Consider the following 20,732-nt stretch of genomic DNA (forward strand, 5'->3'; position numbering starts at 1 on the left):
CTTGAACTTCGGTTTCTACTGTTCTGACTCTGATATGCAGGATAGCAGCCAATCAGCCAGAGAAGGCCATGGCACCCCACCCCAGTGTTCTTGCCTGGAGAATCCCAGGGACGGGGGAGCCTGGTGGACTGCCGTCTATGGGGTCGCACAGAGTCGGACACGACTGAAGCGCCTTAGCAGTAGCTTAGTAGCCAATTAGCTCACCTTTTCCAATACAGAGCCTTCTGTCATTTTTTACTTAACCTGGCCTTTCTGAATTCTGTGTCAATAATAGCTTAAGTACTTTTTTTTCAGAGAAAATTAACTTATTTATGAGAATGTGTTATAACTAAGAGCTTCTAGGAACCAAATTTACAAACTTATACAATTTTCCATCCTTTCTGGTTTTTGTTGAATTTTGTGAGCTTGTTTCCCTGTTTCTCTATACGAATTCAGTTAATCATTCCCCTGACTAGAAACCTTTCCTGTTTTCCTCTGTGCTAGAAGGTGGCAATTTTCATCACCATCATTTAAATGTGTAAGACTCAGTTGGCTGGTATTTACTTTAATTAATGTTGAAATTACTTCAGCAGAAGGTCTCTGTAGAATTTCTTCTTTCTGTGATTTAGATGTGGTCATCTTTCGTTTTGAGAGATTATATCCAGGAGAGAAGCCTACAGTTCTTTGAAAAATACGTTTGCAGGGGTATCAAATGATGTTTTATAAAATCTAAGGTTATTGTGATTTGACAACAAGATGTGTACTGTGTTCCTTGTATTGGGCTGAGGGGAGGAGGTTGGAGGGGAGAGTATTGCAGGTATAATAATGGATCCTAACCTGGCTTATAGAAGCTTTTATAATATACCTGGGAGAAAGGGAAAAATTTCATTGTGAAACAGAAATGGTCAGAGATGGAGGGATCAGGATAAAGCTGTGCCAGAGACTCACTCTATGACTTTCAGCATCTCTTTGGTCAGTCTTCTTACCCAGACAATTCAGGCAGGAGATAGGATGATTTCTAAAAGTTCCCATCCAACTCTAAGATTCTACACCATAATGAGTAATCAAATGATAGGATGTATGGTGCCAAAGTTGGGCTAGACTGTAGGGTTTCTCAACACTATCAATATTTGTAGACTGGATAATTCTTTGTTTGGAAGCTGTTCTGCGCATTGTGGAACATTCAGCTGCCTCTTTGTGTGTGTTCATGCCAAGTCACTTCAGTTGTGCCAAGCTCTTTGTGACCCTATGGTCTGTAGTCCATCAGGCTCCTCTGTCCAGGGAACTCTCCAGGCAAGAGTACTGGAGTGGGTTGCCATGCCCTCCTCCAGGGGATCATCCGGACCCAGGGATGGAACCAGTGTCCCTAGACGCCTCTTGCATTGGCAGGCAGGTTCTTTACCACTAGTGCCACGTGGGAAGCCCAGCAGCCTCTTTGGCCTCTAGTAATTAATTCCCTTTGCTGGTTGAGACAACCAAAAATATCTCCAGATGTTACCACATGTCATCTGACAGCAAAATTGCCCCTGATTGAGAACCTCTGGGCTATGTTGTTGTTCAGTCACCAAGTCGTGTCTGACCCTGGAACTGCATGAACTGCAACACACCAGGCTTCCCAGGCCTTCATTATCTCCTGGAATTTGCTCAAACTCATGTCCATTGAGTCGGTGATGCCATCCAACCATCTGTCTTCTGTTCTCCCCTTCTGCTCCTGCCCTCAATCTTCCCCAGCTTCAGGGTCTTTTCCAGTGAGTCAGCGCTCCGCATCAGATGGCCAAAGTGTACTGGAGTTTCAGCTTCAGCATCAGTCCTTCCAATGAATATTCAGGGTTGATTTCCTTTAGGATTGACTGGTTTGATCTCCTTGTTGTCCAAGGGGCTCTCAAGAGTCTTCTCCAGCACCACAGTTCAAAAACATCCATTCTGCAGCACTCAGCCTTCTTTATGGTTCAACTTTCATATCTGTACATAACTACTGGAAAAACCATAGCTTTGGCTATATGGACCTTTGTCAGCAAAGCTAGGTTTGTCATAGCTTTTCTTCCAGGGAGCAAGTGTCTTTTAATTTCATGTCTGCAGTCACCATCCCCAGTGATTTTGGAGCCCAAATAAATAAAATCTTCACTGTTTCCATTTTCTCCCCATCTATTTGCCATGAAGTGATGGGACCAGATGCCATGATCTTTGTTTTTTGAATGTTGAGTTTTAAGCCAGCTTTTTAAAAAAAAATTTTTTTTATTTATTTATTTTTTCATTTATTTTTATTAGTTGGAGGCTAATTACTTTACAATATTGTAGTGGTTTGAATAAGCCAGCTTTTTCACTCTTATCTTTCACCCTCATCAAGAGGCTCTTTAGCTCCTCTTCACTTTCTGCCATTAGAGTGGTATCATCTACATGTCTGAGGCTGCTGATATTTTTCCTGGAAATCTTGATTCCAGCTTCTGATTCATCCAGCCCAGAATGATGTACTCTGCATAAATTTAAATAAGCAGGGTGACGATATACAGCCTTAACATACTCCTTTCCCAATTTTGAACCAGCCCATTGTTCCATGCCCAGTTCTAACTGTTGCTTCTTGACCTGCATACAGGTTTCTCAGGAGGCAGGTAAGGTGGTCTGGCATTCCCATCTCTTTAAGAATTTTCCACAGTTTGTTGTGATCCACACAGTCAAAGGCTTTAGCGTAGTCAATGAAGAAGAAGTAGACAGTGTTTTTTGTTCTTTTTTTATTTAATTCCCTTGCTTTTTCTACAATCCAGCAGATATTGGCTATTTGATCTCTGGTTTCTCTGCTTTTTCTAAATCCAGTTTATACATCTGGAAGTTCTCATTTCATGTACTGTTGAAGCCTAGCTTGAAAGATTTTGAGCATTACCTTGCTAGCATGTGAAATGGGTGCAGCTGTACCATAGTTTGAACATTCTTTGACATGCATTACCAAGTGTCACCTGGGGGCAAAATTGCCCCTGGTTGAGAACCTCTGAGCTATAGAAATTCCAAAACCAAAAGGATTGCAATCAGAGACTCTGAGCAAGGCTTCTTGAAGAAGGTGCGATTTGGGCTAAATTGAGGGAAGTCCAGGGATTAGTGGGGGAAGTGTGTGAGGACGTGCACAGTGACAGGATTAGCATGGTGTAGGCTGCACAATGGAGAGTATGCAGCAGGGGAAAAGGGAGGGGAGAATGGATCAGCAATGGCTGTGGGTCAGAGGTGAGCACAGTGGTCAATTAAAGGAGAACTGAGAAATATAGAGACCAGAAGTTGTCATAAATTAGACCAAATAGATTGTCTTAGGGATGCTAAGATGAATTTCAGTTGTTCAATTAAATATATTTTTTATCATAAATCAGTAACCTGCAAATACAGAGAAGTCCCAGTTTTGCCAACATTTTCAATAGACATCAAAGGCATCTGATTGCTGGGTTAGCAATGATGGCCATACTCTGCCTCATTCCTGATCACCAAGTCAGATTTTGTTTCATGAACACAGTCTTCTTGAAAATTTCACATAAATGACTCAGACCATTTGCTCTTAGCACCTCAAAACCAGGGAGATATACAGTGATGTGGTTCTTCTCTATAAAGAACAAGGTACAAATGTAGTGATGAATCACATGGTTCCAGCTCAGTGAAACCCACAATTGCACATTCCAGAGGACAAACTCTACAGAGTATAAGATGTCTGTCTTACAGTATGGTACTGGCACAAAGACAGAAATATAGATCAATGGAACAGAATAGAAAGCCCAGAGATAAATCCACGAACCTATGGACACCTTATCTTGGACAAAGGAGGCAAGGATATACAATGGAAAAAAGACAACCTCTTTAACAAGTGGTGCTGGGAAAATTGGTCAACCACTTGTAAAAGAATGAAACTAGAACACTTTCTAACACCATACACAAAAATAAACTCAAAATGGATTAAAGATCTAAATGTAAGAACAGAAACTATAAAACTCCTAGAGGAGAACATAGGCAAAACACTCTCTGACATGAATCACAGCAGGATCCTCTATGACCCACCTCCCAGAATATTGGAAATAAAAGCAAAAATAAACAAATGAGACCTAATTAAACTTAAAAGCTTTTGCACAACAAAGGAAACTATAAGCAAGGTGAAAAGACAGCCCTCAGAATGGGAGAAAATAATAGCAAATGAAGATACAGACAAAGGATTAATCCCAAAAATATACAAGCAACTCCTGCAGCTCAATTCCAGAAAAATAAATGACCCAGTCAAAAAATGGGCCAAAGAACTAAACAGACATTTCTCCAAAGAAGACATACAGATGGCTAACAAACACATGAAAAGATGCTCAACATCACTCATTATCAGAGAAATGCAAATCAAAACCACAATGAGGTATCATTACATGCCAGTCAGGATGGCTGCTATCCAAAAGTCTACAAACAATAAATGCTGGAGAGGGTGTGGAGAAAAGGGAACCCTCTTACACTGTTGGTGGGAATGCAAACTAGTACAGCCACTAAGGAGAACAGTGTGGAGATTTCTTAAAAAACTGGAAATAGAACTGCCATATGACCCACCAATCCCACTTCTGGGCATGCACACTGAGGAAACCAGATCTGAAAGAGATACGTGCACCCCAATGTTCATCGCAGCACTGTTTATAATAGCCAGGACATGGAAGCAACCTAGATGCCCATCAGCAGACGAATGGATAAGGAAGCTGTGGTACATATACACCATGGAATATTACTCAGCCATTAAAAAGAATTCATTTGAATCAGTTCTAATGAGATGGATGAAACTGGAGCCCATTATACAGAGTGAAATAAGCCAGAAAGATAAAGAACATTACAGCATACTAACACATATATATGGAATTTAGAAAGATGGTAATGATAACCCTATATGCAAAACAGAAAAAGAGACACAGATGTACAGAACAGACTTTTGGACTCTGTGGGAGAAGGCGAGGGTGGGACGTTTCGAGAGAACAGCATCAAAACATGTATATTATCTAGGGTGAAACAGATCACCAGCCCAGGTTGGTTGCATGAGACAAGTGCTCGGGCCTGGTGCACTGGGAAGTCCCAGAGGAATCGGGTGGAGAGGGAGGTGGGAGGGGGGATTGGGATCAGGAATACGTGTAACTCCATGGCTGATTCATGTCAATGTATGACAAAAACCACTACAATATGGTAAAGTAATTAGCCTCCAACTAATAAAAATAAATGAAAAAAAAATTTAAAAATAAGATGTCTGTCTTAGGCAAGCTTCCTTTTGATTGTAATACACAGAAACATCAACACTAGATGAATAAACAGTAAATTTACTATAAAGGTAAAATATTCATAGATATAAAAAGGGCCAGGTCTCCAGCCTTCAAGCAGAGACAGAAACAGACAGAGAGGAAGTGTATCGTTGCTAAGAGGTGGAAATGAGAACAATGTGGTAGCCGTTGAGAGAGAGGTTTAGAGGGAACCCACACACCCGACATTTCTTATCTACTGTTCCCAGTTCTGATTTGCTCAAAGTCATGCTGAGCAAGGCCTGGGTGCCAAGGAGCCATGTGGTTCATCACGACATTTCAGGCTGTGCATGCACCTGGAAGGGTACACTTGTACGCTCTCACTGATGCTCACACTCACGCACATTCATACACACATGCATGACTGTGCCCTATGTCAATCATTTGCTGAGCATCCCTTGAAGTTTCTTCTCTCATTGGAGAAGGCTGATTTGTGCCAACCAGACTCCAGCCCTACTTCTTTGTCCCTGGGGATGTGCAGAATGTGCAAGCTGCTGACACTGCAGGGACCCGAGTTCTAGGGGTGAGGGGCACAGGTGGTCAGAACTTGGGCACCTACATCAGTGCAGTCAGGCCTCCCTGGTGGTTAGTGGGTGAAGAATCTGTCTGCAATGCAGGAGACCCCAGGTGGGTTTGTACCCTGAGTCAGGAAGATCCTCTGGAGGAGGATCTCCAGTGTTCTTGCCTGGAGAATCTCATGGACAGAGGAGCCTGGTGGGCTATGGCCCATGGGGTCGAAAATAGTCGGACATGACCGAGCAACTGAGCACCTACATAAGTATGTGTAGCCAGGAATGCTTCCTTCTGGGACTCTGGAAATCACCTTTCCCCTGCCCCCAAGGCAGAGGTGTCCAGACTGCACAATAATATCAGAATAAACTAATTAGATGGAGCTCTTTTTGCCAATTATCAGAGATTCTGAGAGTAGTAAGATTCAGAGAGTAGATTCTGAGAGAGTTCCCTTCAGGGAACAGGAGAGCTACGTACCATATCACTGCTGTGCATCGCTGAGGGTACAGCTGGGGCTGCAACCCATGAATTTTTCATGGACCATTCTGCTCGACTGAGTGATGCTTACTAACTGTGCCTAATGACCCAGGGATAGGAATGAAGAAAGCAGTTTAGGAGATGGATTCCAGTTTAGGAAAACCTGACACCTTAGAGGTTTTTCAAGGAATTTGGCAGTTTTGAGGAATAAGAGTTTGAGGTGATAAGATTCAGTGTAGGCTAGGTAGGACACCAAAGGACTGATGCATGAAGAGAATTAAAGGGTCTGGTGGTACCTAAGGTGTTCCACCTGGGCAGTGGGATGGAGGGGATGAAAGAGCTACAGTAGGGGAGGACCCTTTCTCAACATAGTCCAAGACTCTGAGGATTCCATCTGGGCCATTCTCTGGCCAAGACAGAAGTATGTGTAGCCAGGAATGCTACAGATCAGTAACAGCCTGGTCAGTAACAAAGGTTCTCCCCTCTTCCTTTTGGTCAAAAAGTTAGTCTGCATGGCCAGTTCTTAGCAATTGCTGCCACCAACTCTGCCCCTCTGTGGGGATGACCTTCTCACCCCATCCTCCGTTCAGTGTGGACCACCACAGACCAGACAGCCTCTGTGATGCTCAGGAAGACAGCCTGTGAGCTTTATTACATCAAGAGATTTTCTGAAATGACTGCACAGAACCAGAAAAAAGATTAAAAAAAAAAAAAAAAAGAGGAACGTGAGGATATCATGTGCATTCTTTACCATCTGAGCCACCAGGGAAGCCCATGAATACTGGAGTGGGTAGCCTTTCCCTTCTCCAGGGTATCTTTCTGACCCAGGAATCAAACTGGAGTCTCCTGCATTGCAGCCATATTTTTTTTTACCAGCTGAGCTATCAGGGAAGCCTCACAAAGATTACAGAATCTTATAAAAGAGGGCTTGCATAGTTTAAACCAGATTGTAACTATATGATTTATGTGAATTAACTTCATGATTATTTCTAACTAGACAAAATAACTTTTCTACTAGTAGAATTAAAATGCAAGCTTCATATGTCATTTAACATTTTCTAAATACTGAATTAAAAAAGAACAGGTGAGATTAATTTCAGTAATATATATCATTGAACCTAATGGATCCAAAATATTATCATTTTAGCATGTAATCAAAAATTTTAAATGACTAATGAGATGTTCAACATTCTTTTCACTGAACTATGACTTCAGAATCTGGCAAATATTTTTCCATTTAAAACACATCTCAGGGACTTCTCTGATGGTACAACGGATAAGATCAACCTGCCAATGCAGGGGAGACAGGTCTGATCCCTGATCACAGAAGACTTTACATGCTACAGAGCAACGAAGCCCACTCGACACTTACTGAGGCCACTCGCTGCAGCTCCTGAAGCCTGTGCAGCCACCGCAATGAGAGGCCCGAGCACCGCAACTAGAGAGTAGCCCCTGCTCACCACAGCTAGGGAAAGCCCTCGCACAACAGCAAAGACCCAGCGCAACCAAAAGTAATTTAAAAATTAATTAACTGATTGAAAAATAAAGCAAGTCTCGGTTCAAGTGCTTCACAGCTACATGAGACCGTTAGTACCATGGAAGTCTGGGCTAGAAGCCCTTCAGTTCTTTCTGAGTTGTTTAGTCGCTAAGTCATGTCTGACTCTTTGTGACCCCGTGGACTGTAGCCCACCGGGCTCCTCTGTCCATGCGATTCTCTAGGCAAGAATACTAGAATGGGTTGCCATTTCCTTCTCCCGGAAGTCTTTTCTGAGGTGGTGACGGAAAGGCTGCTGGACTTCTCCCATGTTTTAGTCCTCAGAGTCATGCTTATCAAGATTCTTCCATTTTTAAGAGCAGATGCACTTCAGTGAGTGAACCTTTGACAGCTCATTTTGCAGCAGGATTAAAGGTTGCAGCAATTCCATTTCCATTGGTGAAGGGCCGTAACATGCCTTCTTAGCAAGAGAGTCCAGAATGCCATGGAGAACAGCCTGCTTGGTCATGCACACTGGTTCAACTGTTTATTTTGATCACAATCCCATGCATGGTCTTGTATATCTTTGTGCTGAAGGCAGACAGAGCTATTAAGGCCCCTGCGTGAATAATCTATTGTTTTCAAATATGTTTCACCATTACTCTCTCAGCCATAAATACCTTCATTGCTAACATACTGTTCAAAATCACCATAATCAGGAGAGGGCCATTTTATATCCTCTTGTTCAAATGATCTGAGTAGTATTTTTGCATGACTTTAGGGAATAAACAAGAAAAGGGGGAACATTTTAAAAACAGAATAAGCTTAACGGCTTTTTCACTTATTTCTTTAACCATGTTAGTATACTATGGGGTGATATGCACTAACTTTTGGTAGAAAGGAGGGTCTATTTTGTAACTGAAAGAAAACGGAAAATGTTTTTGTAACATTTTTACTTTCTTTCAAGCTTTCAAATGACTCAAAAGAAATATGGAATAATAAAATAAAAATTTGAAGGCTGCCAAAAAAAATCCTGCTTTCTTGTTGTACACCTATAACTTAAGTAATGTTGTACATCAACTATACACTTCAGTAAAAAATTTTTTTAATAAATTTTTAAAAAAGATTCCTCCTTCCTTCTGGCCTCCATTCTCTGCTTCCAATAGTGCTCCCTTGTCCACTCTGTCTGCAGATACAGTGAAGAAACAACAGTGCAAACTAATGATGTTTCAGGTTTGGTATGAACTAAATAGAGCTTCACAGCTCTGACTGGCGCCCAGCATCAACTATGACTCTTTTACCAGAAACCAGCTTGGATGAAAGGGAGTCTGAAGCCAGTTGACATCTCTGCCCCTCCCGTTACCCCACCCTCCACTCCACTCCCCACCATCAGACTTAACAAGGAAATTTTATTGCTGAGATTCTAACTCTTGTAATTTCAGAATGAATAAAGATGTAACTTTATTGATTCTCAATGCTGAGATTCAGTGCTAAGATTCTTCTCTTCTGTGAGGACACATTGAGATGGAGGAACTTGGTGGCCAGTTCCATGTACTGCAAAACAATCACACAAGTTATTTTATTTGTTTGTTTTTCTTGCTGAAGAAGCAGGACAGTTCTGTTTGACTCAGGAAAGGCACAGCTAAGTCCAGAACTGCTTCTCCCTAAAAGGCATGACTCTAAGGGTTTCATCCTCCTTTTGTGTTCCTGGTGGTTCCAAGCCCTGCAGTGGCCTCTGAACAGCCTGTCTCCGGCATCCACTTGATCCCCAATCACTGCCCCGGTGCTCCTTCTAAATCCCCAATGATAGCAGACTTTCCTCTGCTCAACTCCCTTCCAGGCTTCAGCCCTTCGTTACCTACAGGGTCACATTTATACAGGATCACATTCATATAGGGTTACGTTCAACTCTTTAACCTGCTGTCACCTCAGTGTCTCCCCTCGTATCCAGGCAGGTGGGATCCAGCTTCTCTCTCTCAGTCAAGGGCCACTTACCTCTAACATATTTGGCTTGAAGAAGGGTGGACTCGTGGCCATCCTAACTCAGCCCACATTGCCAGCTGCTTATTCATGGTGACCTGGCTCCTAATAGCTCTCTCTGCAAGTCTGGGATGGCTGCTCTGGCCACGAGCAAAGGCTTCCACGCTCTCGGTTGACCCCCTCCAAACATCTATGCTGCCCATTCTTGCCCCTGCCCCCACCCTCAACATACTAACACAGAAGTGTTTTGTGTTACAGGCTTTTCCTGAAGGTTTGGCCAGTATTGTCTGTGGACCCAGCACAGATGGAACAGGAAATGAGGTGGTTCTCCGGATCCCCTTAGCCATCATGGCCATGGAAAATTCCTCCCTGGAAGTCCATCCACACTACCTGGGTCCCCACTCGCCTCTTTGCTTTTAGAGTTAGAGCAAAGAGTCCTATCTCTCCTCTCCTAGATTTCCAGAGCTTTCAACACACTCCACTGCCAGCTCTCCTCCCCCAGAAAACACTAAAAATTCTCATTACTTTATTATCATGCAGAGGACCAGGTGATCCTATTTCATGTTGCAGGATTTCTAACCTGGAATCATGGGCTCCTAAGGAGACTGTAAATAGACTTCAGGAGGGGTTGTGGATTTGCATGGGGAGAAAGTTATATCTTTATTGTTGTCAACAATGTTGAAGTAAAATTTTTCATTTACTTCAGTGATAAATGTAGCAACAAACCACAGAGCCTGAGACACTGGCACCAACTGAACCACAGATAGTTCATATTATCTCATGTTCAAGCAGATATCTCAAATACTGCTTATACCCATTATTATTTGGAAATTACTTTGAAATTATAAATTACTTGTTGAAAGCAAAAAAGCTGGTTTAATGTGTGAAGTGGCATACATATTGGTATCTCAATTTTTTATTTTTATTTTTAGTTAATTTATTTTTTTAAGTTTTTAAAAGGCTTTTTGGTCATGCCATGCAGCATGAGGGGTCTTAGTTCCCCGACCAAGGACTGACCCTGAGGGAAAAGAGTCTAGGCTAGTATTATAGGCAGAATAATGACCTGCCAAAGATGTCCATGTTCTAATCCTTGGGATCTATGATTATGTTAGGTTCATGGTGAAGAGGAGTTAAAATTGCAAATGAAATTAAGGTAACTAATCAACTCACTTCAAAATAGGGAGATTATCCTGGATTACCTGGGTAGGTAATCCTTAGTCAGAAAAGATTTTAACATGGAAAAGGGAGCCTAAACAATAAAATAAGGGTATGTGACTATGGAAGAGAAACACAGAGAGATGCAGTGTTGCTGGCATTGAAGCGAGAAGGAAGCCATGAGCCGCAGAATGTGGGAAGCCTCTACAAGCTAGAAATAGCACAGAATCAGATGCTTTCCTGGAGCCTCCGGAAGGAAACAAAGCCCAGAAACCTATTTCCATTGTCTACCCTACAAAACTGTAAGGTAATAAATTTGTGTTGTGTAAGTTGCCATATTTGTTGTGACTTATTACATCAGCAACAGGAAACTTGTATAGCTGGGTTACTCAGCTTCCATACAATGGCTCTTGGAGGGTTAGTGGAGAGAAGTGAGACTATAAATCTCTTGAATCCAGCCTCATGGGTTTTACTTTGGAAATAATGACTGGGTGTATAAGCATGAATTAAGAGCTACAACCTTTGAACAACACCAACATAATGCTGAAGGTCTAGCAAGGGATCCCTGAGTCCTGGGAAAGCATTTACAACATTCAGAGCATCCACTCACTCTCAGTACTGGTGCAAGGACCAAAATAATGATACAGGTGCAGTGATCAAACCATCCTTTCCCCATTTTCTCTCTCTCCTGGGGAAATCAAAGCAGGACAGTCTTCATACTGTGTCATTCAATCATTAGAAATATGACATAAGGCTGCAAATGCTAAAGTTGGTTATATCTGATATTGAATAGAGTGCCACGTAAATGTTTTCATTTAACACTCAGTAAATGTGTTGACATAGTGTCTTAGACTTTCTTTGTGATATGAATGAATTCAGCAGTTCTGTGATAAGCCATGGCAAGTTAAATGACCGTATAAGCCAAGATCGTTATGCCAAGTGCCAGGGAAATAAAGAATGAATGATGAATGATGCTTTTTTCTCTAATGAACCTCATCATAATTTTTGAGTTGGAATCCTCATTAAAAGATCAGTTCCAGTATTTGTAACACCTGCATTTTCCTGACTAAAGCTTTACATTTAAAATTAACATCTGGAAACTTAGTGCAATTTGTTTTTTTTATTCCCTCTCTTGAAGTTGAGGACTGCCAGTAGTGAGAAGCAGTCTGGTCATAGGCATGAAGGAGCAAAATAGTAGATTGAAATTTCACCTTGAAAAAACTTTTCATACATCCTCCTTAAGCAGTTGGCAGTCAAATGTGGGGAGGAGGGGGGAATATTGAAATGTTGTTTTAGATGCAAAATCAAAATAAAGTCCCCAATATCTTTTCAAAGGGTTGGTTCCAACCCCTCACCTTCACCTGTGGTTAACAAAATCCAAGGATGCTCAAGTTCCTTATATAAATGGTGCAGTATTTACATATAACCTACATACATCCTCTCTTATATCAATACTTTAAATCATCTCTTGATTACTCAAAATACCTAATACAAGGTACATGCTATGCAAATAGTTGTGAGTGTGACAAATTTTACTTTTTGGAACTTTCTAGAATGTTTACTAATATTTTTTGACTGCAGGTTGGTTGAATTCACAGATACAGAATCTGTGGATACAGAGGGCTGACTGTACTCTGAAATGCAACAGACATCTCCACAGGGGGATTAATGTAAACATTTTAATTTATTTGATCGTCAAATAACCAAAGGTGGCTAGGCAAGGTCTCAGTTGATGGAAGGGTCCTTTACCTAGTCTACCAAACACTCTAAGTAGCCTGACTTGGATGGATCATGGCATCCACCATGGATTTGGACAATGCTGCAAAGTGGATGGACTTTTCTTTCAGTGCCTTCACACATTGTGTAATTCACTCTCCTCCAATTCTTCCCCTACTCAGTAGGTGTCCCCAAGCCTACAATTATGCCTTGCCCATTCTCCAGCTTGAAAGCCAATGTACTGGCCTCGGCCAGACAACATATAAGTCACTGACAGTCAATCCTCTCAATAAGTATTTTTAGTTTTCACTGGGAATATAGTTGTTATTTCAGCCTCTTGCTAATGTTCTCAACTAACTACTTTTTCACATCCACCAGATAACTACAAAATGCCCATGTATGTGATACAGCCATTGAAAAGAAAAGGTTGAGCAAAATTATATAAAGTTTGACATATTATAATAGCTAATATAACATGGCTGTGATTTTTCCAGTAGTCGTGTATGGATCTGAGAGCTGGACCATAAAGAAAGCTGAGCACCAAAGAATTGATGCTTTTGAACTATGGTGTTGGAGAAGACTCTTGAGAGTCCCTTGGACTGCAAGGAGATCAAACCAGTCCACCTACAGGAAATCGGTCCTGAATATTCATTGAAAGGACTGATGCTGAAGCTGAAACCCCAAAACTTTGGCCACCTGATGTGAAGAACTGACCCATTTGAAAAGACCCTGATGCTGGGAAAGATTGAAGGCAGGAGGAGAAGGGGATGACAGAGGATGAGATGGTTGAATGGCATCACCTACTCAATGGACATGAGTTTGAGTAAGCTCTGGGAGTCGGTGATGGACAGGGAAGCCTGGCGTGCTACATACAGTTCATGGGGTCTCAAAGAGTAAGACACAACTGAGCGACTGAACTGAACTAAATATAACATGTAACATGTTTGCCATCAAAATGCTTTTAATGCCACAAATCTTTCAATTTATTATTGAAACAGAAAAAAATTCACCAATTACTTGCTTTTTGCTTTGGATTTTATTTATGTATCTGCCCTAAACCTTAAATCCTTGTACTTCTAAAAAAAAAAAAAAACTTTTTTTTTCCTCTGGCAACTAAATGTGAAAGAAAAGTGAAAGTGTTAGTCATTCAGTTGTGTTCAGCTCTTTGCGACCCCATGGACTGTACTCTGCCAGTCTTCTCTGTTCCTGGGATTTTTCCAGGCAAGAATATTGGAGTAGAAATTGCCATTTCCTTTTCTAGGGGATCTTCCCAACCCAGAGATCAAACCCAGGTCTCCCACATTGCAGGCAGACTCTCTACTGTCTGAGCCATCAGGAAAGCCCTAGCAACTAAATAGTTTCTATAAAATACTTACATATATACCTATTTCATTTGTCTTTATATATATCATTATGTATATGTGTGCATATTATAAATACATATAAAATAAATAGCATGTGAGATTAAGATGCATTTATAAAATTGCTAAAATTTCAACCAGGTTGATTTCATCTGCAAAATGATAGGGAAGAACTGTCTGAGCATTGAGAAAGGGCTTGAAATTACTTGTGATTGCAAAATTACTTATAAAAAGTTAAGAGTTTAATTTTAAAATCATCAAAGTTAAGAAAATGACTTTTTAAATGACTTGATCATTTTAACTGAAGAAAGGTGAGGTTTTGAACTAACTGACTTTTTTATGCCATGACATTTCAATTTCTCCATGTTTCGAATGATTTCCTCCTTGTCATCTGCACATGGCCTGTGTGTGTGTGTGTTAGTCGCTCAGTTGTGTCCGACTCTTTGTGACCCCATAGACTATATCCCGCCAGGCTCTTCTGTCCATGGGATTCTCCAAGCAAGAATACTGGAGTGGGTAGCCATTCCCTTCTCTAAGGGATCTCCCTGACCCAGGGATTAAACCAGGGTCTCCTACATTGCAGGCAGATTCCTTACCATCTCAACCACCCAGGAAGCCTGCACATGGCCTAGGGGTGCTGTAATTTGCTTTATTGTCACTTTCATCAACTTTACCAGCCCACACACTTGTCTTCTAAATAACATTTATTAGATCTCTGATGGGTAACAAGAATAAACACAGGCTGAAGACAGATCCTAGACTTTGAGATTGCCATCAAAATGCTTGTAACTCTACCAACCTTTCAGTTTACCCTTGAAACAGAAAAACAATTCACCAATGACTTGCTTTTGGCTTTGGATTTTATTTATCTATCTTCCCTAAACCCAAAATAATTTGTATTTTTTAAAAAAAGTTTTTTTGTCTAGCACCTAAATAGTTTATGCTCAGTGGGAAGAATGTGAGAAAACTGAAAAAATACAACATAAGCTAATTGTTAAGAAATATCATGTTGAATACATTTGGGTATCACATCATATTGTGGATTTTTTTTTTAACTAATATCATTAGCATTTTCTCATGTTATTAAAAGGGTCTCTGAAAACATGATTTTGGTGACTGTAGACCATTAACTATTCTTTTGACAAGAACATTTACGTTAATTTCTGTAATAATAACATGAGAAACAGTTTTGTTCATTAACCATTAGACGCATATCTACCTTTTAAAGGATGCATTTCCAGAAGTGATTGTAAGGATTCTCAGTGTTTCTCTAGGAATAAAGGAAAACCCATTTCATCCAGACTTGTATGAGGATGCTTCATAGTTCTTCTCACTGAATAGACCTTCTAAGGCAGCACTGTCCAAAATACCTTTTGATGGTGAAAAAAATATTCCGTATCTGTGCTAATATGCTCACCACTGGCCATTTGTGGCTATTGAACATTTGAAATGTGGCCAGCGAGAATGAAGAACTGAATGTTAAATTTTGTCTTAATTAATTTAAATCAATTTTATTTAAAAATTTTTATTGACATATAGCTGATTCACAATGTTGTGCTCATTTCTGCTTATAGCCAAGTGACTCAGTTATACATATATATGCTTTTTTATATTCTTTTCCATTATTGTTTATCACAGGATATTGTTTATAGTTCCCTGTGTGGTACAGTAGGATCTTGTTGTTTATTCATTCTATATATAATAGTTTATATCTGCTAATTCCAAACTCCCAAACCTTCCCACCCCATTCCCCCTTAAGTCAATTTTAAATAACTACATGCGGCTAGTAGCAACCATATGAGATGGCATGATGTGAAAAAATCAGGAAAAAACCAGAGTTTACCAAATAGTATTTTTTAAAATATTTCTTTAAGTGTAAAATCCACATTTTCTCTAATCACCGGCATTTGAAACCTTAATGTTTTAGCTACAGCAACTCTCTTTTGGCCCTTAGTTAATTTAACTAAATGGGATTTGATGAGTATATACATGATATACAAATAAATACATGATATCCACCAAGCTAGACAATTTGTACTTTACAAAAGTTGTTTTATTTTAATTGCTACAAAGGAGCTACAGACACTTAATAAATTCTGTTTGAGGAATATCACTTATGTTATTCAGATTTTCAGAAGTAGTTTGAGATATAATAAAAATATGACATGATTCAGAACACCAGAAAGGTTTGAAAGACAAGTTACCACAGAGTGTTGATAAGTGTTCTGTGTCCTGAAAAAGGAAGCATGCAAATCAGTCTACTTTATGGTTCTTAGTTTGTATCCGAAAAAAGTTAAATGAAATTTTGGCTCATGTTTGGGAGAAAACTTACCAAGTTACACTTTTCAGGAAAAACTGCCTCTGAGCTATGATCTTACCTATTTCACACTTGTTTCAGTCCATCTCCGACTCCTTCACTGTTGATTCAGCCAACATGAATCAAGTTTAAAATTGTCTTTCATACTCCCATTTTGAATACTCTTCCTGCCTACTACCACTTTTGTCTTCAAGAAGATGACTTCAACTCATTTTCCAAATTCCTATGAAGTTAGAAGTTAGTATCATACTTCCTATTCAATACCTGTCTTCTCCTCTACACTAGAAACTCCTTGAGGTTGAGGACCATGATTGTGTTGTCTTCTTGTTGCCATATCTAAAGCACCAGATAAATGATGGTAGAGAGATAGATAGACATAGAGACAGATACAGAGTGTTTTGGAGATATAGATATATGGGTAGATATAGTCAGTGCTTCTTAAATATTTGGTAAGTGCATAAGTGAATTGAACCTTCACAACGACCATGTGAGGAATGGATTTTCAGTCCCATTTTGGATGAAGAAAGTGAAACTCAGAGAGTACACTTGCTCTGGGTCTCATGGCTAAGAGGTGAGAGAAGTGGAATTTGAGTCCCAAGTCAGGAATTCTTTTCATTATATGAGAGTTGCCCTCTCATTCTTCTCTAGGCTGGCTTTTCTCATTCATCTCTATTTCCCTAGCCAAGCAGATACATGAGCAATGGAAGCATTTCCAGTAAGGACAGGGTTACAATGAAAACAGCTGCTGCCATGGAATAGATAAATGCAAGAACGGAGCTGTGTCTGGGGCTGAATACTCTTCTCATTGTACAATGAGTTACCGTGCTCTCTCCAGTTTGGAAAAATAAGGCCACAGACTGCAGCTCCCTTGGTTTGTAACAAGCATCACAGTTCCATTTAGCCAGCTTAAAAAGATCCACATAGAGTACTATAGCGTTGTCCTACTACGATCCCATGGATTCTGCTTTAAATAACCAAATTACGTAGTACAGTCACCCCTTGCTACCCATGGAGGATTGGTTCCTGGACCCCCCCAACAGATACCAAATTCAAGGATGCTCAAGTCCCTTATACAGAATGGCACAGTATTTGCATATAACCAACACGCATTCTCTAGTACACTTTAAAGCATCTCTAGATTACTTTTAATACCTAATACAATGTAAATCTATATAAATAGTTATAAATACAATGTAAAGGTTATGTATGTATACTTTCTGGGCAAGTGGCAAATTCAGATTTTGCCTTTTAAATCTTTCTGGAAATTTTTTTTCTAGTATTTTCAATGCATGGTTGGTTGAATTCGTGGATGCAGAACCCAAGGACTCAGAGAAGACTATAAAAGCACTTATTTCACCAAATTAGAATGAAAATAGACTTTAGATACACCTTTTTTTTTTTTTTTTTTTTTTGCCATTTCTTTTTTCAAATGTAGAAGTGGGATTCAGAGAAGTGAGAAGATGTGCCTGAGACACACAGCACTAGGGTGAGAACAAAGCAATCGAGCTGCTCTGTCCGGCGGCCCATCCGCTCCATCAGTGATCTTCAGACACCAGGCTGCTGAAGGGCGCTCACCTACGACTCCTCCCGTATCCGTCCAGGGACGTGAGGACGCTCTCTGTACACTAGCTTTCTGTTACAAGTACCACAATCTGTCGTTCATTACTTCTTCGTTTGTTTTCTACCTATCACCCTCGCTAAAACATTAGGTTCGTATGTCAAGGAGCCATGGCGGTCTAGTGACAGCTCTTTCTTTCACACCTGGCCAACTCCTACCAGCTTCGAAATCCAGTTCAAGTGCGTCCCCCTCCGGGAAGCTTTCCCTGACCTCACCAGCCCGACCAAGCACTGCCTCCATATGCTCTGCCTGGGGTAACTTTCTTCTGTGGTAACTGCCTCCATGCTCCGTCCATGGCAACTTCTATTTGTTGAATGAATGAGCCTTACATGCTTTTTCTCCCGTTAATTCTAAAGACTTTATTCCTAACATATGTTTTAGTTTGCTAAGTCTACTGTAACAAAATACCACAAACTTAGCTGACAATAAGAGAAATATATTCTCTCACAGTTCTGGAGACTAGAAGTCTGAAATCAAGGTGTCGGCAGGGCCATGCTTCCTCCAAGCCTCTGACAAGGATCCTTCCTGCTTCCAGCTTCTGGTAGTCCCAGATGTTCCTTGGTTTGTGGTAGTATTTCTCTGCTCTCCACATGGCTGTGCTCCCTGTGAGTCTCTCTCTTCTTCTAGGACACCTGTCAGATTGGATTAAGATCACTCTGTTCTCCAGCATAACCTCATGTTAACTAAGTACATCTGCAACGACTCTCTTACCAGATAAGGTCACACTCTGAGGCAGTGGGAGCTGAACATACCTTTTTGAGGCACACAGTTCAACCCACAACAATATATATCAAAAAATGGTTACCTTCACCACTACCTAATCCCCGAGCACTTTCATCACCTCTAAAAGAAACCCCAGGGACTTCCCGGGTGGTCTAGCTGTTAAGAATTCACCTGCCGATGCAAGGGACGTGGGTTTGATCCCTGGTCGGAGAAGATTCCATGTGTTTCGGAGCAACTAAACCCATGTACAACTACCAAGCCTATGCTCTCGAGACAGTGCTCTGCAACAAAAGAAGCCTCTGCAATGAGAAGCCCAAGGACTGCAACTAGAGAATAGCCCCCACTCACCACTACTAGAGAAAGCCTGCACAGAAACAAAAACCCAGCGTGGCCAAAATGAATCAATAAAAGAAACCCCACACCCATTAGCAGTCACTCCCATCATGAACCCTGATTATCCCCACCCATGATGACCATGAATCTATTTTCTGTCTCTATTCGTTTACCTCTTCTGGACATTCATTTCATATCAGTGGAATCACACAGTACATGTCTGGCTTCTTTCATTGGTATAATCCTTTCATGATTCATCTGTGATGTGGTAGGTATCAGTACTTCATTTCTTTCTATGACAATAATATTCTATTGCATGGGTACATCACAGTTTGTTTATTCATTCTTCAGTTGATGGACATTTGTGTTGTTTCCATTTTTTAGGTAAAATGAATAAAGCTGCTATAAACATTCTTATACTGTATATGTTTTGTGTGAATATTTGTTTTCACTCTCTTGGGTGTGTATTTGTATGTTTTTGTACCTTAATCATCCAGCACAGTTCAAGACTTATGGTAGATATCAATTGATTGCAAGCTAAAAGCAACCGTAACCTCCAAAAAGGTTGTCCTCCATCAAGGAAAACTTTGCCCACTTGACTGCAGCTCTCCCGTGTCTGATCCCCATTGTCTGCATTCATCTTTCCAGATAGTTAATAGTCATCTGCTTTTCCATCAGTGTTAGTGCAGGAAGCAGCCCACTGCTCATGTGCTCAGAAAACGTCATCTGGGGTCACGATGAAAGGGCATGTGCTTGAAATAACAAAATGAAATATTTTGGAAACTGTTGATTTGAAACAAAGCGTATGCCCATCCATTTTCCCCTGATGAGGACTTCAAAGAAGTACAGCATTAGTGAGATCCCCTGGGCTCTGTTCTCCACACGTGACAGCACCCATGTGGACATGGTAATGGATGCATGCTTCCAGCTCTCCCGTTACTTTCTGTGTTTTGGAAGAGTGGTTCCTTAGTTAGATAAACAGCTAGGTAGGTAGATAAATTCTTCTGAATGTGTAGTAAATTCTTTTGACTGGATGTCTAGTATACAAGATGTAAAGATTAATAAAATGGATGTAGGTGTGCCTATTTACCCAGCGTAAGAAACAAAATATTAACCAAACTGCAGAAACCTTTCCACCTTCTCCAGTGAATCAACCATACTGAATTTTGCAATAATTTTGTTATAATTTTACTACGTTTTTGTGCATCTCTAAATAGTATATTTAGTTTTATATTACCTTGAATTTTATGTAAACCGTATCCTATTGTTTGTATTCGTCTGCCACTTGCTTTTTTCACTTTATTTTATACTTGTAAGGTTAATCCATATTGATACATTTCACTTTAGTTTACTTGTCTTCATTACTCCATTTTACGTAATTACTACAAATTATTTGTCCTTTATTGATGTCAGACATTTGGATTCTTCACCTGTTTTGCTATTACAAACAATGATACGAACATTCTTATAGAAATCTATGGAATGTGCATTTTTCTAAGTGCACTTGGAAACACGTACAACAGAAATGTAACTGCTGGGCCATGAGGTATTTTCATCCTTATAAGTTAACGGTACATTATTCTCCAATGTGGTTATACTAGTTTGTGCCACGAGTGTGTTAGGAGTTCCCATTGCTCTATATTCCCACTACCTCTTGACACTGTCAGGCTTCGGAATTTTGCTAGTTTGATGGCTATAAAATAGTACCACTATCAGCTAGTCATTGCCACACACTAACTACCCCCAAAATTCAGTATCTTAAAACAATACCCATTATTATTTCTCAGTAGTCAAGCCTTGGCGGGGT

Source organism: Dama dama, chromosome 17, assembly GCF_033118175.1.
Source record: "Dama dama isolate Ldn47 chromosome 17, ASM3311817v1, whole genome shotgun sequence".
Classification (NCBI taxonomy): Eukaryota; Metazoa; Chordata; class Mammalia; order Artiodactyla; family Cervidae; genus Dama; species Dama dama.